General features: G+C 44.6%; 1 protein-coding gene across 1 annotated transcript in view; it reads left to right on the top strand.

Annotated features, from left to right (window-relative positions):
• The window catches only part of ARHGEF4 (Rho guanine nucleotide exchange factor 4), a 174,738-nt gene that overhangs the window by 103,416 nt on the left and 45,526 nt on the right, over positions 1-25,796 (top strand). The window lies entirely within an intron of this gene.

Below are 25,796 nucleotides of genomic sequence, written 5' to 3'. Positions count from 1 at the left end.
TCCGGATGAGGACTCAGCACCAGCAATGTCCAAGTGATTCAATGAACCCCCACATGAGTGGTGGGAGCTCTGGGCTTTCCTCTGGCTCCGATTCTGACAGCAGTAGCTGCATTGGTTGGGGTGGTGGAGCTGGAATGAGAGGGCTGCTGTCTAGATACTGGAGTCTGGAAAGCCTGCAGTCTGCTTCTGGTAAGGGAAAAAGCTTTTCTATCTATTCCTTCCAGTTGTGTCATTTCATACACTGCTATTGATGGGGATGAACTGCAGCCGGTCACTGAGACTATGGTCAGACATTGCCTAAGGTACAGATAGAGTAGTGAGCTCATTGTCATCAAGCCGGACAGGGTCACTTGGATGTTTACAGGATGGATGGATATATATATATATATATATATATATATATATATATATATATATATATATATATATATATATATATATATATATATACACATATATATAAAGACATGGTAATGTGTCAGAATTAAAATTCCTAAGATAGGGAGGAGGCAAAACTATCTAAGTGAAAGAGTTTTATTCCCACAATTCAATTTAAATGCTGTCGCAGGCAAAGAGGCTCCTGGGCAGCCATGTAGATGGGGTAGAACTTTACCAAAATATTTGATGATGAAGTTACTTGGTTTCTCCCTAAGAGAATATGAAGAGGGTAACACTAGCGGGGCTGACGCTGATGGGTGTGGTATGATCTGTTGCATATTTGTGAATGTTTCAGCAAATATTGAACCCCCCAAAATTCAGTGTTATGTCCATTATTATTACTATATGCTGAGGCTTTTCCTTTTCTGAGACATAATGCCTCCAGTGATCATGAGACCTATGGACCTATGTGCTGTATGCTGATTGCAGCGCCACCAGCTGGCACCACTAATAAATGGCACTTACACCTACCCCATACTGTATACCTATGACACGCCCATAGGGCGCTTCTCTTATGTGTGAACACCCCATTGCCACCAGTGAGAAGTGACTTAAGCTGTGTATGACTCAGAGTTATTCTCAGCTGCTCTATGGGGCATGTATTTGATTTACAACAAAGTAACAGGTTGCAGCCACAGTGGGCTGGTGTGGGACTCCGAATAATCGTGTGCATTGCCCTGCATGTCAATGCTCCAAAGAAATGCAAACTTCAGTGTAACTTTATCATTTATGCAGCTCTTAAATCTAAACCAATATACTGTATGTAGGTTTAGTACTTTCTCATCTGTGTGGCCACCGCTTACATAGCACCATTGTTCGCTTGCCACGCTTTGGGCTTTGGGCCCGGTGGCTCGCTTTGCATGCCACAGGAGAGTGGAGTGGACACAGGAGAGTGGAGTGGACACAGGAGAGTGGAGTGGACACAGGAGAGCGGGGTACTTTCTTGCCAGAAATTCTTACGTAGCGGTTAAGTAGTGGCTAACGTAGCTGGCGTAGCGTTGGCCGCAAAGATGAGGAAGTACCAAGCATCTGAGACAGATGCTCCAATGACCTTCATATGGTGTGGAGCCAATGTAGTCTCCGGTGTGTGTATATATATATATATATATATATATAAATATTCTGTGTGGGTCCGGCACTCCCAATGTGCAGATGATGAATGCCCGGGTGCCCTCCTCGATTGGATCACGCCAATGTACATAAATCAGAAGCAATAAGTAGGCGTCACTCCGGGTCTTGGATACAACAAAAAACTTTACTGTAGTGCAGCGGCCAACGCCGTTTCGGAATCAATCCGTCATCAGGGCCCTGATGACGGATTGATTCCGAAACGGCGTTGGCCGCTGCACTACAGTAAAGTTTTTTGTTGTATCCAAGACCCGGAGTGACGCCTACTTATTGCTTCTGATATATATATATATATATATATATATATATATATATATATATATATATATATATATATATATATATATATATATATATATATATATATATATATATATATTGTCATGGGATGCTAATAGTTGGTTATGTGCGAGATGCACTATAGTGAAATCCACTAAAGCCCCTCAACCGGGGTATCGCTGCAGAGGGAATCACCAGCAAAACCTGGTGATACCCAATAGAAGCCTATTGGCTTCTGTCCATAGTGCTGTGTGAGGGATCCATCACTGATCCCTCCCAGCATGCCCAGCGGCCAGTGCCGGCACTTTGCGTAGAGGGACGGAGCCGCTTCACAATGGACAGAATGTAAGAACTGTCCTTTGCGTTACTAATCGCATATGCCATTATTAACAATGCAGCAAGCTGCGATGTGGGGAGGCAGATGTTAGTGCATCCCCTCTATGTATGAGAGCAAAACAGTCTATGAAAATAGTTTTCACAAACAACAGATAATATTGAGTCAGTATATTTAGTGCATAAGGCCCTTTGTGACTACTGTACTTGTGAGATGCTGTTGCACCTAGTTTTGCATTAACTTATATTACAGACGGGGCCGCCTGGGACGGAAGGTGACTTTATCAGGTAGGGTTGCAGGTTTTATTACTGTAGGTAGGAAGCTAGATCAGGGCAAAAATACATGAAGGCAAATGTGTTATCTGTAGTAATGGAGAGGACATAGAGACATTTATTTAATATAGGTTGTATGAATTACAGAGTGCTGGCTGGATTTTTGGGACTGCTGGCTGTGTTATGGGCTGCACAGTGCCATGAGGCTTGAGGCACAAACAAAGTGCTTGGTGTGCAGATGAGAAACATAATTAGTAGAGCAGTGCTGACATACAGTACACTAGCTCACATACAGTACAGGCGCTGACATACAGTACACTAACACTAGCTCACATACAGTACAGGCGCTGACATACATTAGATGACACAAGGATGACTCACACTCCCTTTCTTTGTCTGCTCATTCCCCTGAGTTGTTTGATCCCAATGTGAGAGTTAATTAAGAAACAAAGCCGCAGTCATTTGGGAACATTGGGTTTACTAAGTGGCTGGGCTGATGGAACACATGTAGAACGCACAGTACATCACAGTATACCTGTTTTATGCAGGTAGAGGCACAAAGGGGCTTTAATCCAATCTTTGATCAGGCTCATTGTTCTCAGACATATGTGTGTCCAAAGTCCAAAAGGAGGAGTATATTTTGCATCCTAGACAGCATGGTTTGTTCTTAGCTTTTACCATGGTTTAATAAAGTCTGACAACATTCATTTACCTATACCACATGCCACAGAGCATGTCAGCATTCTGGTCTTGACATGCTGGATGCTGATATCAGGATCATTGACCACATCTTTATACAACAAGTGGACACCACAACACTGATACTATATACTTACACATATAAACAGAGCTTTAAAGATCTATATTCTGTAGAACATTAAGGAGTTAATATCAGAGCTGGCCTTAGGCATAGGCAAACTAGGCAATTGCCTAGGGCATTTGGAATGCATAGGGGCACCGGCAGCTTCTGCTGATTAAAATGATATGCAGCATGCCTATATTCTGTGTGTGAGTGAGGCTGTATCTGCATATGAAATAGTGTATTCATGGAAATCATTGTAACATAGCATTCCATATGCAGGTACAGCCACAGTCGCACACAGAATATAGGCATGCTGCATATCATTTTAATCATCAGAAGCTCCTTGTGTGTTCTGGTCACATAACAATGCAAATAAGACAACTTTTCAGCAAAAAAGGCACCCAACGTTAGCAGAACTGGCCAGGAGCTGCATGGCCTAATGAGGCAAGATGTATGAGGAAACATCTGTATCCAAGCAGATGCAGAGGTCATAGTGTTAGCGGCTGTGCGAGTGCTGTCTGGTTGGTTGACAACTTTTCAGCAAAAAAGGCACCCAACGTTAGCAGAACTGGCCAGGAGCTGCATGGCCTAATGAGGCAAGATGTATGAGGAAACATCTGTATCCAAGCAGATGTCATAGTGTTAGCGGCTGTGCGAGTGCTGAGGGTTGGTTGTGCAATAAAGTTCGGCATATGTGTAAGGGGCATTATGTGTGTCATGTGTTTAAGATCATTAATAATGTGCAACATATGTGTAAGGGGCATTATGGGTGTCATTATGTGTATGAAGGGCATTAATAAAGGTTGGCATAATGTGTAAGGGGCATTATGGTTATAAGGACATTAATAATGTGTGTCATGTGTAAGGGGCATTACTGTGTGGTATTATCAGGGGTGCAGAGAGAAAGGGGTAGGGGGTACAAATTACCCAGTCCAAAGTCTGATGGAAGGGCACAGTGGGGGCCCCAGGCCATCTCCCCTTAAGTGACAGCAGCAGCTGTAGCTCTTCTCCTCTGCCCAGCACACACTGCTTTGTGCTGGGTTGCAGTGTGGCCATGGAGGGTGCTTCAAATACAATAATTTCTCAGGATTTTTTTCTAAGGGTATAATGTGAATAATGTGTGGAGTAATGTATATAAGGTAATGTGGTACTACTTTGTGATGTAACGTGAATAAGGGACACCATCACATGATATAATGTTAATAAAGTTGCACTACTGTGTGGCATAATTTGAATTGGGGGTACTATTGTGTGGCCATGCCCCTTCCCAGCAAGAACACACCCCTGTTTGGGCTGCGCACCGAATGTGTGCACTGTTTCTATTTAAAATATTGAGGGTAGGAGCACCAAAATGATGACTGCTATGATGAGGGTTGATGGTGCTAGGAAAGGGGAGCAGGGTCAGAGGCGGAACTAGTGCCGGTGCTAGGGGGCACCAGCCAAAATCTTGCCTAGGGCGTCATTTAGGCTAGGGCCGGCTCTGGTTAATATACATAACAGGCAGGCGAGGTGGTTAGCATTAATGTCTCATAACTAAGTCCTGGACTTTTACAATCTAAAAAAAAAAACAAATTTTTATTTTTTTTCAATCAATGTTTTAGGATTTTATAGGTTTTAAAAATTTCAGTTTAGAAATGTATATATTGTATGAAAATACAACACAACCATGCAACATCATTATGTTTGAAACATTGTGCCTTTATTACAGTGCAGTTGCGTCACTTACCCCTTCCACTCCTGGTGTGACGGACACTAAAATGTATTGTGGCTTCATGGAACAGGGTGTGGCTACAGGGGAGGGCATGGCTAAGTGTACTGACCTCCCCTTTCTGTAACTTTGGGTGCCAGGAGATGCTGGCTGTATAAACACAGGGGGCCCAGCACTCACCATAATAAACAAACTCACCTTAATAAACAAACTCACCTTAACATACAAATAATCAATTAAATAAATAATGGGGTTCTAGTTCATAAATTGATCAATGCATTTAAGCTGGCAGCCCATCGCCAAGGGACCCCATTTCACTGCAAGTCCTACACTAACAACTGGTCTCTCAAAAACCTGGCAACTACTGACACATCATAGCTAAAATGAATGAACATGTGTTTTTTCTTGGTTTAAAGCTCACCTGCCAACTACCTTATGGCTTTTAAAGATGAGGCAGTCACCTAACACAACACCTGATTAGTATTAAAGGGGCAGCTGTCACAGGTTTCAGATGAATAAGCTTATCTAGGGTGCATGAGAAAGATATGATCACAGTAACAGAGGTTAATTAAAAATGAACCCACACATATAGAGATACAGATGTACCACCACACTCGCCATTCCTAAGAATGGGGTGCAAACAGCACCCACACTTCCCAGGTTGGGATGCAGTGGAATGTGACCACACACTCCAGTAAATACAAATACTCACCATAATAAACTAACTCACCTTAACATACAAATGATCAAATAAATAATGGTCCTACATTAACAACTGGTCTCTCAAGAACCAAGAAAAAACACATGTTCATTCATTTTAGCTATGATGTGTCTGTAGTTGCCAGGTTCTTGAGAGACCAGTTGTTAGTGTAGGACTTGCAGTAAAATGGGGTCCCTTGGCGATGGGCTGCAAGCTTAAATGCATTGATCAATTCATGAACTAAAACCCCATTATTTATTTTATTGATTATTTGTATGTTAAGGTGAGTTAGTTTATTATGGTGAGTTAGTTTATGATGGTGAGTGCTAGCCGACTTTTAAAATAGCCTCTCCGGAGAAGCCCGGAGAGGACAGCCGGATCTCCTGGTCAGGGGGTCGGCGATAAGGCTGATGACTAAAAAGCCCCATCCCCGATCCATGCAAACACCTCAATTTGTTTTTCTACCAAGAAAAGGGTAAAAACTAATTGTTCTCTCCACCTAAGCGCCCTATTGTATAGAATCCCCCCAAAAAACTGTTCACCTCAATTTGTGGGTCCGCAAGTATGGGGCGGGGCTAAAATGCAGCGAAATGAAGCAATTTGCATAATTTTAGTCCCGCCCCCTCCCACGGACCCGCACATTTTAGCATTTCTTTCCAACGGCTCCTGGGGGGCATGCAGGAGACTTGCCCCCCTTCCCAGGGGGGCCGGGAGGGGGACCCAATTTTCGGAAGCCTCCCGGTCATTCTGGGAGGATAGGCAAGCATGATATAAACACATATATATATATATATATACATTGATCATCTATAACATTAAAAGCAAAGAAAGGTTAAGTGAATATATATATATATATATATATATATATATATATATATATAGCCTTCTTTCATGACTTCAGCACTTTGGTGACTGTAGGTTCACACTAGTAATAACGCTGCAGGATTTGTAGAGCATAAGGGAATTGTTTCCTAGCACGGCGCCCGTCGCAGGTGATTGCATACCTTAACTTAAGGTATGCGATGGACGCGACCAACGTGATTTCAGGGCTATTTTTAGCCTTTTCCCCGACAATTAAAAAATTTCGTCCATCGCATGCCTTAAGTTAAGGCATGCGATGCGACCGATGCGATGGATGCGATTTTACATAGGAAAAAATGTTAAATGGCCCAATGGACCCGATTTTTCATTGTATACCCACCCTTATGGGTATTTTACATGTGAAATGCCCCCCCCCCCCCCATTGTTAACGCCACCCCAAGATGAACGCCAACCCGAAGCGTGGCGAGCGCAGCGAGCCCGCGAGGGGCGGCGGTACGCGTCCTCCGACCTTTTCATACCCCCACTATCCACGTCGGCGTGGAGTTGATTTTATATAGTGTGGTGAGCGCAGCGAGCCACCGAGCCCGAAGCATGGCGAGCGGACGCATAATACCTGTGAAGTAATACGAGTCCCCTCGCCACGATTCAGGCTCGGTGGCTCGCTGCGCCCGCCACTCTATATAGAATCAACTCCGTGCCAACGTGGATAGTGGGGGTATGAAAAGGTCCGAGGATGCGTACCGCCGCCCCTCGCGGGCTCGCTGCGCTCGCCACGCTTCGGGTTGGCATTCATCGTGGTGTGGCGTTAACAATGGGGGGTATTTCACCCATCAGGGTGGGTATACAATGAAATTGGGGTCTGGGGGGCATTTTACATTGGGCCCAATGTAAAATCAGGTCTCAGGGACCATTTTACATTGGTTCCGATGTAAAAATTGCATCAATCGCGTCGATCGCATCGCATGCAATTTGATTGACGCAATTTTTTTGGACCCGATGGATACAATGAAAATCGCAGGCGCCGTGCTAGGAAACAAGTACCGAGCATTATAATGATGTACGCACATAAGCCTCACTCCCACAACTTTTCTCAATCGGTTCAATGTTTTCACAAAGCCCATGCTGTACAACACAACAACCAATTTTGGCACACATGTATTGTAGACGAACGTGTGAGTAAACAGAAGACAGAGGCCGCTTTTGTGTGTTTCCTGGCACATACAGTAGTAGAGTGGATTGTTCCAGCAATGTTTCTTGATCTAGTACCAGTAAACATATATCACAAGTTTGGCCCTTAAGACATGAAATCTCGCTGATTGAGTAAAGGCTATTTGCAGTGTGTCAGCAGAAAGGTCTGCTCTGTAAATTCAGCTCTTTGCACACAATGATTTGGCTGAGCTCACTGGTAAAACAGGACAAAGGATAAATAATGACCTTTATGTTACCATGTAGCTTTGACGTCTCAGATTTCTACAGAAAGGGAATTTAAAGTAATCCTCAAGGATTGATTTCTAAATCTGTGTCAATTGGTTTCAGTTGGTAATTAGGTCGGCAGTCAATATGGGTCGACTTGCAAAAAGTTGTTAAGGCTAAAATGTCAACATGCATTAGGTCGATATTGCCATCGGCCGACATATGAGCAATCGGCCGACATGGCAGTAGTTGGCACATGAAAATGTCAACCATTTCTTTGTCTTTATGTGTGTCGATCTTTTTTCCCGTCGACACTGTGCATGTCAGCTTTTGAGTCGACCTTTTCACTGTTGACCAATAGTAGTCGACTGTTGACCTACTGACTGTCAATAATAATTCACAATAGTGCCTACGATGGGAAACTGGTTCCACAGAATAGGGTGGTATTCAATCTGTGGGGATATTTCCCGACAGGGGAAATATGGGCACTCACCTATTCAATGCAGCTGTTAACGACAGCATTGAAGGGGGCCAGAACCTACTTTTTGAAAAGATGGATCTGATTAGTCAGAAACGGCCTTGGAATTTCAAATTCACGGACATTTTTCTACAATTTGTGGCGGTTTTTGCTGATTTCAGGACTTTCCAACACCCGACAGCCGGAACATTGAATTCAGGCTGTCGAGTTACCGGTGGATGAAACAAAACGACCTGGGATTCTGACTGTCAGGACTTTCTGACAGTCAGAATCCCGGATGGAATACGCCCAATAATTGTGATATTCCCTTGCTAACTACCCACATTATACATTCGGGATGCAGTTACAATCCCGGCGGTCGGAATCCCGGCATTCAATATCCTGATGCCGGAATCCCGACCACCAAAATCCCGACACTTTCTCCCTCTTGTGTGCCGAGCATAGCGAGGCACCGGGCCCGCTGCGTGGTGATTCATGTCCCCCCCTTGTCTGGATTTCTGCGGTCGGGATTCCGGCGTCAGGATTTTGAACGCCGGGATTCCGACCGCTGGGATTTAGTACCAATCCCATACATTCCCCAGAATGATGTCCCTCTGACCCTGCACTGACAGTTCTTCTATTGTAGGCCTATATAGAGGATATAAACAAGTCTTCTTCTCTCCCTCCCTTCTGACTTGAGTCTATAGAACTCTTTAATAATATTATTCACTTTCCCCAAAGGCCTCCTGAAATGTTAATATCTTTAGTAATGTGAGGAATTCTGGAGGTTATACTATTTCACTGGCAACGCTGCGAAGCTCTCATTGATGTCCACCCCCTCCCCTCGCTGAATTCAAGCACACAGCTGTCACTGGATGTTTTGCTTAAACCTCTGCTTGCAGCTTAGAGGGCGAGGACCACATCATTTGATGGTTGCTGACCATCGAATGATGTGGAGCGTACACACAAAACTAAGGCACTCTCAGGTGCCTTAGGTTTGCATGCGCCCTATACGTGGACAGGATGGGCAGTATATCGGGAGATATTAACTGCCGCCCCCGGCAGCCACGTCACTGCCTCAATAACAAGGGACCCATGAAACACTGGGCATTCCCATGGGCGTGTCCATCCGCCGCCCCGCCCGCACTGGTGGGTGTGAATGAGATGGCAAACTTGTAGTTCACACCCAGCGCATGCACATGCGTAGAAATGCACATGCGCATTAGGCACACATCGCTCTCCCGTGCGCATACGCGAGGGAGAAAACAAATTAGAACTCTACATATTCTGACCAACCAGGTACCAGTCGCCAAATGCGCAGCGTGAGAAAAGTGTATTCAAAAATCTATATGCTCATTATAGTGCTAATGAAGTGATGCCGGAGTTACAGAACACATCTTACAGTGTGTACCCAAGCTGCTTTACACAACGCTTCATAATGCTGCTACTGTTAGGGAAGTGCACGCCATTACATAACCAGATCACAGGCCTGGGAATCAGTGTCACAGCATTGTCCTGTGTTGTGGTGTTCTGGATTCTTGGCTGCTGTGCGGAATGAAAGGATTTTGTTTTACAAGTGCACATTAAATCATCAGAGCTGTATAATATTTAGCGTAAATATCTAAACACAGCACAACCAATGGATTACATGTACCAGGATAAATGAAATGACAAGATTATGAACCATTTTACCGCAAATCCGATACATTCTATTTTTAAATACGGAATATTAACATTTAACCACAACAGAAAATCATTTAAAAGTGTCTGCAGTGTCACATGCGGCGTCACACAGGAACATCCCCTAAGTAATGGATCATTGGGGATCCCAGGCTGCTGCCATTTGGATTGCATACACACGGCTGGGATATCATCTCTCAGGAACCTGAAGGAATTTTTAAAAGCTTAAATGCAATCAACTGCCTGCATCGTCCTAAACTAGAAGGTGAATGGATAAACTGTGTCTGGGAATCTAGATCAGGCAGACAGAAATCCCTGTACCAAGCTATCCCTGGTTTGGAGGCTCTGGAGATTTTATACTTGGGACCATATGGTGGCTGTGGTGGTGAAAATAGTATTCTTATGCCAAACCTACTATCAATGGATCTACCTGCACAGACCTCCCACCTCTTATCCAGCAAGTGAGCAGAGCCGCTAGTATTTTTGCTTGTGGTGTTCCAGGCATTCAGAAACAAGTAGAGAAACCTCCCCAGCTTTAGTGCTGGTTTGGAACGGGATGTAAGACCATTGCATCATGTAAAACTTAAGGTGCCCATACATGGTACAATTATTGTATTCTTATACTTTCACTCACTCACGTTTTATAAAGGTGAGTCAGGGGTGGAAGTTCAAGTTCAAGATGGTGGGTGCAGAGGTGCAAGGCAATGATATCATGTAAAATTGTTTTCAATTTGGATTTACTACCCAAATGTTCAGATTAAGGGGTTGTTCCACTGTCCGACAGACCAAGGCATGTGTCGTTTTCAAGGTATCTGGGAGTTTGATAATAACTGGCATTGCAGTAAAGCAGGGTTGGGGGTTGCCTACCTGACCCTCCCAACGAGGGAGAAAATGCCCAGTTCCTGGACTTCCCTGGCAATGTATGATTACCATCACCTGTGGTGTAACACATTTCTTCTCAATTACCTAGCTCCCCACAGGTGATGGCAATCATACATTACCAGGGAAGTCCAGGAACTGGGCATTATCTCCCTCATGGAGAGGGTCAGTTAGGCAACCCTGCAGTTAAGTGGCGTTTTAAGTGCATTTAAAAATGCTGGTCAACAGCTTCAGTCTGCTCTCTAGAGAAAAATTGGGGGTCAGTTACCGAGGTAACTGTAGGGGTGCCTGTATGAGTGGCTTCCGCTAGCGGCTGTCAATAAAAAGGGGGTGTCAATCCCTATAGAAAATATGCAAGAAAAGGATGGTAGACTGCGCTCATTGATGACAGAGTGAGGAATTAAAAATAGTATTTTAATTATACAAATAGCATGATGGTTGAGTATCCGCTGTAGGACCCTGGGTGGAGGGCAGCGTTTTGTGGTGGGCAGTTAGGAGCCTTGGCCCAGGCTCCTAACTGCCCACCACAAAACGCTGCCCTCCACTGCCACCTATTTCCACTGAGAACCGTTTGGAGATTTCCACTTGCTTACCACCACCGGCCCTACTGACCTGGAGTGAGGCACTCACCTCTTGAAGGCAAGCCGCCTATCTAATACCCACCCAGGGTCCTACAGCGGATACTAAACCATAATTTCTAATCCAAGTTGGGAGGATCGCTACCCCCTACTGCAATTGGAAGAAAACCACATTTGAGTACCGCCGCGGTTAGGTTTGGATACATCCATCTGCTCCTCATTTCAACGGTTATCCATTGGACTGTGGACTCAAAGTAAGGTGATATCACTCTAACAGTGGACGCAGCTATTTTAAAACATCCTTGCCCTCCCCCTTTTCCCTCTTTTATATTGTGTACCTTATATTGTGTACCTTGCATTTTATATGTTTATTATAGCATGCTATTTGTATAATTAAAATACTATTTTTAATTCCTCACTCTGTCATCAATGAGCGCAGTCTACCATCCTTTTCAGTCTGCTCTCTCCTTGGGAGAGATGTACTAAGCCTTAAAAAGTGAAAAATGGACAGTGATAATCAATGAGTTCATAACTATCATTTTTCAAACACGGTTGTACATGGACATTTTTTGAAGCCGCAATCATTTACAAGGAAAGACTATGTCTTGTAAATGACTGGCGCTTTAAAAAATATGTCCGACTTTTGGCAGCATCCAGCGCCTCGGCTGTTTATTGTCCTACTTTTTGGTTCTGTTATGACAGATCGATTGTGGCTTTGTGTTTAATCACACTCAGATTCGTACAGAGTATACTAATCACAGTTCAAGAATTTCCGTTTGCTTTAAAAAGTATCTCAAGTGTACACATTAAAAGAGAAGTATTTTTCTGTATATTTTCATCAGGATATCAGGAATAGTCTCGCCTGGTAATATTATTCGTGATGCCCGTGTCTGCCAGGTATTAATCTTGTAACATGTCATTTTTTGACATTATTGGGTCAACGTCAGAAGATGTCAGTGAGGATTAAATGCACCTAATGAGGGCTCTAACACTCGGGCGTCTGCATGGGGGCTGGTTTTATGAACTGATAGAACATGTAGACATACGTATTCAGATTGTAACATCTAATGTATATTATTGTGAAATCTGCTAAAAAGCTGCAGTGCCAGCCTCCTGATATACAGTACACAGTGCGCAGTGTCTATATAATGACATGCTAATGGATGTTTACCAGATTCCTGGAATAGTATGCATCCCAGTGCATTGTTCCTTTGACACTGTGAACTCAGTCACAAGTGTAACAAAGCGCATAGTGGTTCTATTATTGTTAAATACCATATGTTTCATTCTGTGAACCTTGTATGATCTATTTATTGAAGTATATTTTCATTTACACTTTACGAAATTCTCACACCATTAACGCAATGAGGGGTATTAAGTACAGCTGGAAGCTGTGATGTACAGTATGATTTGTCTTTATTTGTAGCCACTGACCTGTCAATTTAAAGGAGTGTTTTAAAAAGTCTGGTTCTCACGACCCACAACAGGTCATGTTTTCATAAAATCTTTATGGTGCACAGGTAACATGGGGGAAAATGTATAGGCTTTAGGGCCAGATGTATTATGCTTCAAAAAGTGATCATTTAGATCTGTGCATGGTTCTGTCTTAAAAAATAAAGTGTAAAAGTTAAAATTATCAAAAAAAAATGGCGTGGGGTCCCCACTCCTGAGCATAACAACCATCCCTGGGCTCATTGAGCCAGACCTGGTTCCAAAAATACGGGGGACAAAAAGCGTAGGGGTCTCCCATATTTCTGAAACCAGCCCCAGACTCTTGGACCGGTCCTGGTTCCAAAAATATGGGGGACAAAAAAACTGGAGGTCCCCTGTATTTTGGAATCTGCATTGGGCTCCAACAGCCTGTGGTGTCATACCACAGCTGGGAGACACTTTATACGTAAGGTCCCCCGGCCGTACCATGCTCACTGTGGCTGTTCAGCCCTGGACAAAGTACCTAGGGGAGTGCCCCCCCCCCCCCCCCATGAAGGAGTCCCCCATCAGGCTTCACCCGTCCAGAGCTGAAGCCCAGGGCTGTCCCCGGCATCCCTGGGGGGTGGACGCCAGGCTGATACACATAAAAACAAACCATTGCTTTTTACAGGTGAACTGCAAGTCCCAGCATGCGGGGGGAGGCATGGGGGGGGGGGCACTCCCCTAGGTACTTTGTCCAGGGCTGAACAGCCACAGTGAGCATGGTACGGCCGGGGGACCTTACATATAAAGTGTCTCTCGGATGTGGTATGACACCACAGGCTGTTGGAGCCCGATGCAGATTCCAAAATACAGGGGACCCCCAGTTTTTTTGTCCCCCATATTTTTGGAACCAGGACCGGTACAAGAGTCTGGGGCTGGTTTCAGAAATATGGAAGACCCCTACACTTGGCAAACCTCAAATCCCAGCATGCAGGGCATTAATGGGCCCCTTTGGACTTGTAGTTCACCTGTAAAAAGAATGTTTAAATAAAAACACACAGGGAAAAGTATAGGGTAGGTGGATAGTTGGAGACTTGCTGTGCCTGCTGCAGCAGCTTCCGCCCTGCTGTGGATGGGAAGGGTAGGTGGATAGTTGGAGACTTGGTCTGGCTGCTGCAGCAGCTTCTGCCCTGCTGTGGTTGGGAAGGGTAGGTGGAACAAGAATTGCATAAACCTCTGAGCGTCTGATGCTCCCGCCATTCTTTTAACCCTAACAGACTAAGAAACCCACCATTGAAACCGCCCCTCCCTTTTCCCTTCACCTGGAATAATCAAACTGAGTCATTTATTTTGGCGAATTAAAGGTCACATTTATTAATCAGATTACAAATATAATCTTACTCGCTTAGGTGGCAAAGATAGCACTGCGGTCCACCAGCCCTCCAACGTAACTGAATCAAGCCGCCCGGGGAGGGGGGCCCCTTCTCGCAACTGAAACCTGTACCCGCCCGGGGCCCCCCAATTGCCCCCCTCGACGCCAGGCCTTGGATCTTGCACCCCCTCTTCTGGGGTGCCTCCGTTTCCTGGCGCCAAACTTTGGCTGGCCCGCAGTACTTCCGCCTCTGTTAAGACAATCTCTGCTGTATCTAGCACCGCCCAGGGTCCCCCAATTGCCCCCTCCGATGCCAGGCCTTGGATCTTGCACCCCCTCTTCTGGGGTGCCTCCGTTTCCTGGCGCCAAACATTGGCTGGCCCGCAGTACTTCTGTTTCTGTTAAGACTATCTCTGCTGTAACTAGATGCTGTTTGGATGTTGCTCCTTCTTCGTCCAAGGGTGGGTGGGTGGGACAATCCTTCCTGCGTGCCCTCTTGCTCTCTCTGATCCTCCCCCATACCTGTCCTGTCCTTAAGTATGGGTCTACTCCCATGGGGAGGCGCCTATTACCTGCTTCTCTCTTTCCTTCCCCCTATTCAGTTCCTGCTACCTCCCTGCCCCCATCCTGATAACAGCTAGACAATGGGAGCACATCATGGCCTTTGGTAGCCCAGACTTAATAGTTTATGGTCTCTCCTGGCTATTCGCCGTTCGCTCCTTTTAAACCTCTGAGCGTCTGATGCTCCCGCTATTCTTTTAACCCTAACAGACTAAGAAACCCACCATTGAAACCGCCCCTCCCTTTTCCCTTCACCTGGAATAATCAAACTGAGTCATTTATTTTGGCGAATTAAAGGTCACATTTATTAATCAGATTACAAATATAATCTTACTCGCTTAGGTGGCAAAGATAGCACTGCGGTCCACCAGCCCTCCAACGTAACTGAATCAAGCCGCCCGGGGAGGGGGGCCCCTTCTCGCAACTGAAACCTGTACCCGCCCGGGGCCCCCCAATTGCCCCCCTCGACGCCAGGCCTTGGATCTTGCACCCCCTCTTCTGGGGTGCCTCCGTTTCCTGGCGCCAAACTTTGGCTGGCCCGCAGTACTTCCGCCAACGCTAGGTTCCTAGAACCATAGCCCGCCACCTCACCGTGACCTTCCCTCGCCCTATTAATCTAGAACCTACATGTAACCATCTGCACGCTCGTCTCTGCTCCTGAACTGAACTGCTTCCCCACCGTATCTCACCCTTGGACCCTGTTCTGGGAGTCCCCATTTTCCTCCTGTAAAGAAAACAGACCGCTGGAGACCCCTGTTCCTGAAGGGTGTTGCGAATGCCTCTCTGAGCATCACTGCCTTAACAAGCTCTTTGCATGCGCCCTTTACTGCCGCCATGAGCTGCAGCTTCTCCCTGACACAGGCGCTAACGAGTCTTTCACCAGCTTGTTCATGCCATCTTGACAACCTTCCATAAATGCGGTGGACATGTTAAACCTTGCGGCTGCGCATGTGATGCCGCTTCCCTAAAGGCTTCCAACTTTCCCCTTGAGTAGGCATCCGCTCTGATGTTATCTACCCCTGGGACGTGCTTGGCGCGAAAGTTAATGTTGTGCCGCAGGAAAACCAATACCAAATGCCTTATCAGGTTGATCGCTAGTGGGGAGAAGGCACTCTGCCTGTTGACTGCTTGAACCACCCCCATGTTGTCACACCAGAAGGTTATTTCCTTGTTGGCTAACCTGTTACCCCACAACTCCAACACTACTATGATCGGGAATAGCTCTAGCGGCAGCATGTTCCTTGTCAGCCCTGCTCCGACCTAGCTCTGCGGCCACTGGGATGCGCACCATTCTCCCACGAGATATGCCCCAAAACCACAAGACCCTGCTGCATCGGTGTACAGCTGCAGCCTCAGGCGGTGCCGGAGAGATGCGAATACCATTAAATTCCCTTAGAAATGTTTCCCACATCAACATGCCTTCTCTGATTTCTGTTGTCAGCTTAATCGGATGATGCGGCTTTCTTACCCCTGCTGTGGCCCTTTCCAGTTGTCGGCAGCAGGGCAGGCGACAGGGGGGGGGGTCACTTGTACCGGGTCTCAAGCTTGTGAGGGACCCCAAGGTTCTGAGGGACTCGGGGGCTATAAGCATGGCTGTGTCAGTGCAGTGCCTAACAATGGTTTAAAAGGCACCTGCCTGGATTCCTGGGTACTTGACTGGAACCTCACTCCGATATTAGTGAATATTAATTCTATTTCCTTTGTAACAATAAAAAACATGTTTAATATGCATAATACTAACAATGTTCTGCTCAAGGGGGCGGGGTATTGGGCCCCCTAGATATATCAGTGTACCAGGCCCCAAGATTTCTGTTGCCAGCCCTGGTCGGCAGAAGATTCTGCTCATTGGGATAACCCTGCTTGTGAAATTCAGTGACCCCAGCAATGATTGGAGATGTTTCAGTGTAATCTTGTCTGCTCTGGCATGCTCCCCAGTCTGCCTCATAATGCCAGCAACCTTGTCCTCTGGTAACCTACACAGCCTGTCGGTGGTATCTATTTCTATTCCCAGATACGGCAGTTTGTTCATAGGCCCCTCTGTTTTCTCCGTTGCTATGGGAACCCCAAAAGTGTGGAACAGCGCCTACATGGATTTTAACAAACGCTCGCATGTGTCAGTGTTCGCCTGGCTGACCCTTAGAAAGTCCTCCAGATGGTGCGCAAATGTCCTGCAGCCTGTCCCCACCTCAACGCACCAGTGCAGGAACGTGCTGAATTTTTCAAAATTGGCGCCATCCATGGGTAAGCATAGATCCACATAATAACTGCCCTTGAACTTTAGTCCCATGAATCCGTGACTATATGGGTGAAGGGGGAGGAGCCTAAATGCTGATTCGATATCTTCCCCAATTGGGCCCGTACCCCGCAGCTGCGCACTATTCTGAGCGCCTCTTGAAAAGACTGGTAAGCGACGCTGCACTGTTGCTTTTCCAAGGCGTCGTTCACTGATTTTTCTGCTGGGAATGACAGGTGTTGGATGAGCCTGAATTTCCCATGACCTGGCCTTTCGGCATGCGCTTTGGACTCCCTGCGCTAACACGTCTCCGACTGACCGGCAGCTGCTCCGTGGCGCTGTCACTAATGCTTTCTTCGCTATGGCAATACAATACTTTATGCACATACAATGTATGGGCCATTGGAACCTGGTTATACCATCATTTTGCCACCACACTAGAACTCATTCCTGTCAAGAAAGAGTCCGTTTGCATACTACGCTTTCGGCATTGCCATAGCTCAGCGTCCGTCAGGGTCATCAGCCTGCCCACCTCCTCCGATCATTAGACATCTGCATGTGGAAGAGGAAGGGTTGCACTGCGAGGTGACATAAAGCATGTTAGTTTGTTCTGTGTGTAAATACGTTGCAGCATGCCGCCTCCCAAACCTGAGCAATAATCCTATAATGCCACCTCCATGCATTCTCCTTTTTCCCTTTCCTACCCTGCCTCTATCCATATACAAGTGACTGTATAGCTACCCCCATGGAAATTTGTAACATCCCATGAAGCCCCGTTGGCATTGGACATTTCACTAAGCTGTTTACCACCCAAGTCACACAAAATGACTTTCATTTTACTGTGATTATTCTGCTTTGCTTATTCCTTTTCCGAATTTCCATCACATTCCGCCTAATTGGCAAGCTAACGTGCACTGAGCGGTTGGTTACCTGTACTGTGCAGTTATGTGTGCACCCATTTATTTATTTATTTTTTAATGTATAATCTGTTAAAAGGGCCCATCTACTTTGCACCCAGCGTCAGCAGTATTACTTCCCTGCTAAGGCCAAGCATGTACCCCTTAAAAACTTAACTTATAAACTTAGTTGCTGTGAGAACTATGGTTCCACCCCTGTGCCCTAATTATATTCATTACTTCTTATACATTAATTGACTTAACAAAATTCTAAACAGCAACAGATTTTGTATACAGCAGCAGATTAACCCAGCGCTTTTCATGAAATAACAGTAAGTTTGGATCTGCCAAAGATATAAAAGTCTAATATGAAGTAAAATGCTTATGCACAACCGTAATGAATTCACTTATTAATCTCCTGTACTACTATTCTTATTGTACATACACGCATGTAACAATGAATTTACTAATTTGTATGTGACACCATATTATATTACTGACTGCAGCTTAATGCAACCTGTTACCATTTATCATTCCCCCAATCATCAACATCTTTGTAATACTGTCTATTATACCCCTATGATGCCTTGCACGCTGAAAATTGCACCACATAATGAATTTTCTTGCCTTATATTGCATTATATTAACTTCAAAAACAAAACCATGTGTTCCCATATTTGCATTCTGCCTATCTAAACTTATGCTTTGCCATATCCTAATAACAGTGCTGCACAATATTATATTATGTTACTTAAAACTATGTAATTCCCCTATACATGTGATCTGAAATAACTCAGCTCTGTAATCATACATTTCATGTTTGTACGGCGCTGCAAAACACTTGTGGCGCCTTATAAATAATACTATGATAATAATATGGTTTACATTGCTGGGCAGCCAATGTTTGCTCTGCCTGGTGGGCGGGGTAGGTGAAGGTATTGTCATGATATCTGCATGCTATGCTATGTAAATAAGCCCTCAGTAATTTAATTAGGGGGAGGGGGGAAAGGGGACATTGTTTGCAACTTGCCTGAATTCTTTGGGCCTAATTCTTTGCTGTTTTTCTAAAGGCTGCAGCAAGTATAATAATAATAAATCCATTATTGTTTGGCCTTAAACTACTGTGCATTGATTTAGGTGCGTTTATTCCTTAGGGGAAAGTTACCCGGCATAATATATAAACATGTGATAAAATTCTTGCTGCATTAAAGATTGAATTCATAAAATTACAGAGACATTGGGAGTTTGTAGCAGGGTAGCAGGGTGCCTAATATGGAATTAAGTAAAAGAATAAGAAGGAATACAATTGCAAATAAATATCCCCAGATATACCCCAAATAACTAACCCCAGATACTTATCCTAATATTTCTGGTTCACTATTTGGGATTCTGGATGTTCTTGCTGGATAAAGACAATCCTTACTGCGTGCCCTCTTGCTCTCTCTGATCAATCCTTACTGCATGCCCTCTTGCTGGATAAAGACAATCCTTACTGCATGCCCTCTTGCTGGATAAAGAACATCCTTACTGCATGCCCTCTTGCTCTCTCTGATCCTCCCCCATACCTGTCCTGTCCTTAAGTATGGGTCTACTCCCATGGGGAGGCGCCTATTACCTGCTTCTCTCTTTCCTTCCCCCTATTCAGTTCCTGCTACCTCCCTGCCCCCATCCTGATAACAGCTAGACAATGGGAGCACATCATGGCCTTTGGTAGCCCAGACTTAATAGTTTATGGTCTCTCCTGGCTATTCGCCGTTCGCTCCTTTTAAGCATAAACTTTAGCCCGTCCGTCGGATGGGCCTTAAGACTAGTTTTATATATATTTCACCCCTTAGACCTAGTAAGAATGACATGTCTCTCTCCTAGGGCCTTATTTTGGTTCATTCTTTCTGACAAAATCCTTCTTAGATGGGCAAAACCATGTGCACTGCAGGGGGGGGCAGATGTAACATGTGCAGAGAGAATTAGATTTGGGTGGGGTTTTACTTCAAAGTGAGATCTATATTGCAGTGTAAAAATAATGCAGCCAGTATTTACTCTGCACAGAAACAAAATTACTTACCCAAATCTAATTCTCTCTGCACATGTTACATCTGCCCCCTGCAGTGCACATGGTTTTGTCCACTTGTTCCTACCTGTTAACTTGTTTCTGTAGCCATTCTTCAAGTTTGTGTTTTTATTAAATCATGAAACCCAATTAAGGAAAGGGGAAATGTATTATATTTATTATTATTCTTGGAGCAAGATAAAGTGGAGCAGTTGCTCATAGCAACCAATCAGCACTTGTCCTTTTTCTAGTACAGCCTGGTTGCTAGTGGTAACTTTTCCCCTTATTTCTCACCAATATTTGATAACTCTCCTCTTTGGAGTGAATTAAGATGACAAAGTGAATTCATCAGAGTACTTGGAAATTATTCTGAGAAGTGTGTAGAAAGGTTTTGTTTAAAAGAATCTACCCCATACCGTACCATACTTCTTCCCAATAAACCCCTTAAGCTCAATGACGGGTTTCCCATCCCAGATGAGCCCTACTATTCATTTTGGCACCAAGAGTACTACTCAGTCACCACAATCGCTCAAGGACATCAGGGATGCAACAACAAGATCATGAGACAAAGCTTCTAGAGGGTCCAGCATTTGGACCGTCATTGTGGGGGCTGTATAGGAATACGGCATCCGCCAGAGCAGAAGAAGGCGCTCCAATAACTCAGGGGATGGAAAGCAAGGAGGGTCATTGGCAGCTTGTTAAAATATCTGCTATAAAGGAAGAATTTGCCTTGAATTTTCCTTTTTTACCAGAATGAAAAGGCTGAAGGCTACACTTGTACATCTATAAGATAGATACTAGCCAATTGGGGGTTTCTGCCATCCTATATAATAAAAAGCTAATGCTCCTCCTCACCTCTCTGAGGGGAATTCAAGTGCTGTGCTCTCCAGCAGCCACTAGAGGGTGCCCAGTAGAGCAAATTAAAGCGTCTCTCCGTTGGGGCGCACACAGTGCTGGTGATGGCATTACTGTTGTCTTGTTCCTTCATTTAGATGAGGTGGTATTATAAGATTAAGGGAGGGATTTAATCCCGGGACACCACTGTTGGGACGTCCTGACAATGATGACCCTGGCCGGTTCTCGGCCCGTTGTACTGTTAAAGTCAGGTCCATTCTGCCTAGATGTCTCTTCAATGCTGTCGGGAAATACAGTATTGAAGAGACACCCGCCATTATTTCCCCGTCGGAAATAGTGGTGGGGGATTGAATACCCCCCTAAAGGGTAAATTTACTAAGGTGGGAGTTATATTTCACATGGGATGTTGCTATGGGCAACCAAGTAGAATCTACTTCTTTTTTAGCACCTTCTAGAAGATAATAGATAGAACCTGATTGGTTGCCCATAGCAACATCCAGCGGCGTAACTATAGCACCGCAGCCCCCGCCAACGCGGGGGGGGCGCTGTGCATGTGGGGGCGCCGGGGGCTGCTTTGCTATAGTTAAACCCCCCCTCAATCCCCCGCAGCCTTACCTATCGCGCTGGTCCCGGCGGCTCCGTTCTTCTGCTGAGGACCACCACAAAATGGCCGCCCCCATATAGCACACAGTTCTCTGAAACTGTCTGCTGTATGGGGGCGGCCATTTTCTGGTGGTCCTCAGCAGAAGAACGGAGCCGCGGGGTAGGGGTGCTTGGCGGGGCGGCGATGGGGGCTACGCCACTGGCAACATCCATATGAAATAGAACTCCCATCTTAGTAAATTTCCCCCTAAATGTGCAGCTTCAGTAGGGTGGAAATGCTCTTACCGTGATTGCCAGAGAAGGCTATTTTATTGCAGTGAATCTCCATAATCAGAATATATGCATATGTTTTGTAGAAAATACTCTATTGTCTCGAATCACATAAGAAAGAATTGTGAATAGATAATTGGCCAGTTTCTCTATTATTTAATTTGCATAATAAATAATAAATCACAATTGGGATAAAATCAATCAGAAATAAAAGCATAGAAAGAAAACTACATAAAAGTCAATGGGCCTCATTCATTATGAATCGAAGAAGAGTGAAAATCCCTGCGTGCGTGCACGACGCTCAAACTGCAGTCACATCCCGAAAGGACAACATATGTGCATTAGTGTCCCTAATAGGTAGTGGTAAGGGTTAACCATCACTGGGGTAAAGGCAACAAAAATAATCCAAAACCAATTTTGAACTGTCATCTATCAGGATTTGGGTTATTTTTGCACTAGCAATAGCACTAGATCAGGGGAACATGTACATGTCACATTATGTTGAATAGCTGAGAAGCAGCCTATATGAACCTTACATTTCATATGCTTGCAGGGTGTTTTTTTATTTTTAACAAGAGCGTGGGCTGCAGTAGTCAGTAATCACATTGTACTGTGTGCTACCTACAGCTTCGGAAATTGGCTATAGCAGAGAATAGGATATCTGACTCCAGGGAAGGTCTTTATTTATATCAAATTGAACACACACAGAATCAGTTCTCCTTAATGGACTCTTAGCCTAGCTGTGTTTGTTCATGTGCTTTGATAACCATATTTGGGGCAGTACAGCCGGTGTAATGGTTAGCATTACCGCCTCACAGAAATGAGGTCATGGGTTCGATCCCCACCATGGCTCTAACTGTGTGGCGTTTGTATATTCCTCCCTGTGCTTGCGTGGGTTTCCTCCCACAATCCAAAATTATACAGTGAGGTTGGCTCCCAACAAAATAAACCCTAGAATGTCTGTGTGTGCGTGTACAAGTGGTAGGGAATATAGATTGTAAACTCCACTGGGGCAGGGACTAATGTGAATGTTCTAATATTCTCTGTAAAGCGCTCCGGAATATGTGTGCGCTATATAAGAAGCTGGTAATAAATAAATAAGTGTGATGATTTAAGCAACCTTGACTTCAGGACAATCTGTGTATTACAGATCTGCCAACCAATTGCATATTCAATATACAAATGTATAAATATACAAATGTAGCCAAGCTCACTGTTGCTGTGCCAAGTGCGACTCCCGTGATGATTGGCACGATCATGTCGCTCGCGGCTCATAGAAATGCATTGAGCAGGGATATTTCAGTGTGGCGATTCCATGCTGCGGGTGCAAATTTGCCAGTGACAAATGGGAGTCAGCCATGGCGATCTGGCTACGATTAGCCCGGCTACATCTGTATATACTGCTAGTACACAAATTGCTTCAATCCTCTAGTTTTGTTTGGGCTAGAACTGAGATAGCAACATAGAATGACCTTAATGTGTGACATGGCATCAAATCAGCAGTCCCATGTTAAAATAATTTGAATCAAGCGTACCTCCCAACTGTCAGGACTTTCACTTCACTTTTGGAGGGGCAGTCCGACTTTTTTGAGACTGTCTCGTTGTCCCTCCGGTTGGCCGGGGACAGTAGCGGTGGGTTTTCTAGCTCTGTCACTGCTCTTCTGCAAAGTTGGAGGAGCAATCTCACAGTTGCTCTGCAAAGTTGGGGGAGGCACTATTGGGGGGGGGAGGTCTGAGGGCAGACCAGCATATCTGTAAGTGCTGAGCAACCCCCAAGGTTATGAAAACAGGGCAGTGTTGTCAGGCCACTTCCACTTTCCACAAAGTCACATTCCCTTTTCAGCCACGTGCTCCTTCAGTGTTCAGGGTTCTAAATATACACAGCAAAATGTTGGGAAGTATCCTAATAGAAGAATCTTCATAGTTTATTTCTTCAGAGTTCTATTAATTATTCATAAATCACAGCAATATGTAACTACCATGGCAACCACAGTCACATGACACATGATGGGATGAGCACAGAGTCTTCAGAACTCTAATAGCTCTATTTTCAATGTGATATCCCCCCCCCCCCTCACTCCCTCCACACACACTTCAACATGGTACAGTATGCTGAGTGCTTTTACTCTGTGGTAGACATATTTGAAAAGGAGATTATGGTAAGTAGGAGGATAGGCAAGAACATGGCTAATAGATGGATATCCGAAGAAAATAAAACAATGGTGTTCTGCTGCTTTAAATCCACATGTACATGTATCAGGCATCTTATAACTACAATGTTCATTTGCTTTACACATACAACGCTGGAGGATTAAACCCATTGACAGTTGCCATGGTTACGGTCTCCCAAGATACATCTCTGTTAAGACAATCGAGTATAATCTGTTGTAGTGCACTAGGTTGAGCCTGGTCTGTCAGATTTTATAAATAGTCTTTATATGGTCTGCCCCAGTACATAATTATTGTACTCTTTGGATGCTCTGATAATATAAGATCACATTTTTATAAATATTGTTTGCTTGTCTTACGAAGAGTGTTCTGCAGTCTCCAAAATAATGCTGTTACTACTAACCAGATTATTGTACACTTTAGAATACATTTTTAAGAAGAATGCTTTTCTAGTTAGATTGCTACAATATGTAACTATTTGGCCAAGAGTTAACATGGCTTTTGTTGCCGCACTGTATGCATACCCTCCACAGTACCATTTTTTGGGGTCTCCAACTGTCCATTGTAAATATAACAAAGGGGGCGTGGCCAAGCCCCCTTTCTGAATTTGTACCGGTTTTTGCACTTCAGATGTTGGAGGGTATGTGCATGTTGGAATGAAACCATAATGAATAGTGAGCCGGATTCAAAGATGTACACAATGGCGGTATTTACAGAGTTGAGTGATTAGTAAAGTGAGCCTGTATTACAGCGGCCAAGGTGCTGCAGCGATGTTGCTTACAGTGAGAATGTATTTGAAACGTGATTGACAGTCAGGGACTATTTGAGAGAGGTAACGGCGAGTGGTGGCAAAAAGCAGGCGTGTTGCGACCATTTTTGCAGAGTATTTTAGGCTGTGGCTATAATCCTGTAAACAGAAAATACGGTGCCGGCGCCTCGGTAAATGTGGCCATTCTGCACAAACATAGGTTTACTCAGATGGTCGATTATGGAGAGCATCTGCGAGTGACGCTTCATCTTTGTACCCAGCTTCTAGGATTTGTGATGTTTTTTTTATAAGTTTTTGTATCAATGACGACTCCTGTCAATATGGACCCCCAATTAGTGTAGCTTTGGAGTATTTACCATTCCGTATCAAAGTCCGCGTAGGGATGGCCATTGACGATTATAAATCATCAATGGTTTATGGTCGAATAGTTTTGCCATCGATGGGTGAGAACCAGATGGTTTCCCACCATTGATGTCAAGCTTAAACGAATAGTTTAATTTTTGCTTGTTCCCCAAGGTGCCAGGACACTGAGCATAGCTGTGCCCCTGACACCCGTGAAGCCCTGCCCTCATATTTTGATTAACCAACAAACCAATCAATTAAAGAAAATGGGTGACCATCCATATATAAAAACATTGATGTCATCCATTGAATAGTACTACACTATCGATGGCCAGTTGCACTTTTGCCATCGATGGCAACCATCTATGGCAAAGGCAACGATGGCCATCCCTAAATCTGCGTGAATGTTAAAGTATGATGTAGTCCCAAAAAATTTTTTTTAAAACCCTTGGAAAAACTCATGAAACGACCATTTCATGCATCAACCTTTTTATGACAATGTTTTGCTTATGGCAACCTTTCGTCAATGTTGAACTTTTGCATGTCGACCTTTTGGTGATGACCTATTTACTGTCTACCTATATACTGTAGACAGGGCTATTTTTGGCCAGGCTCCAGCAGGAACTGAGGCCCTTATTCTAGTTCACGCTTTCTGACAAAATATTTCTTAGATGGACAAAACCATGTGCACTGCAGGTGAGACAGGTGTAAAACCCCACCCAAATCTAATTATCTCTGCACAAGTAACACCTGCCTCACCTGCAGTGCACATGGTT

The sequence above is a fragment of the Crinia signifera genome, chromosome 3 (genome assembly GCF_055691185.1).
Source record: "Crinia signifera chromosome 3, ASM5569118v1, whole genome shotgun sequence".
Lineage (NCBI taxonomy): Eukaryota > Metazoa > Chordata > Amphibia > Anura > Myobatrachidae > Crinia > Crinia signifera.
Note: the sequence above shows the minus strand (reverse complement) of the source record. Positions and strands in the feature narration are given on the sequence as shown.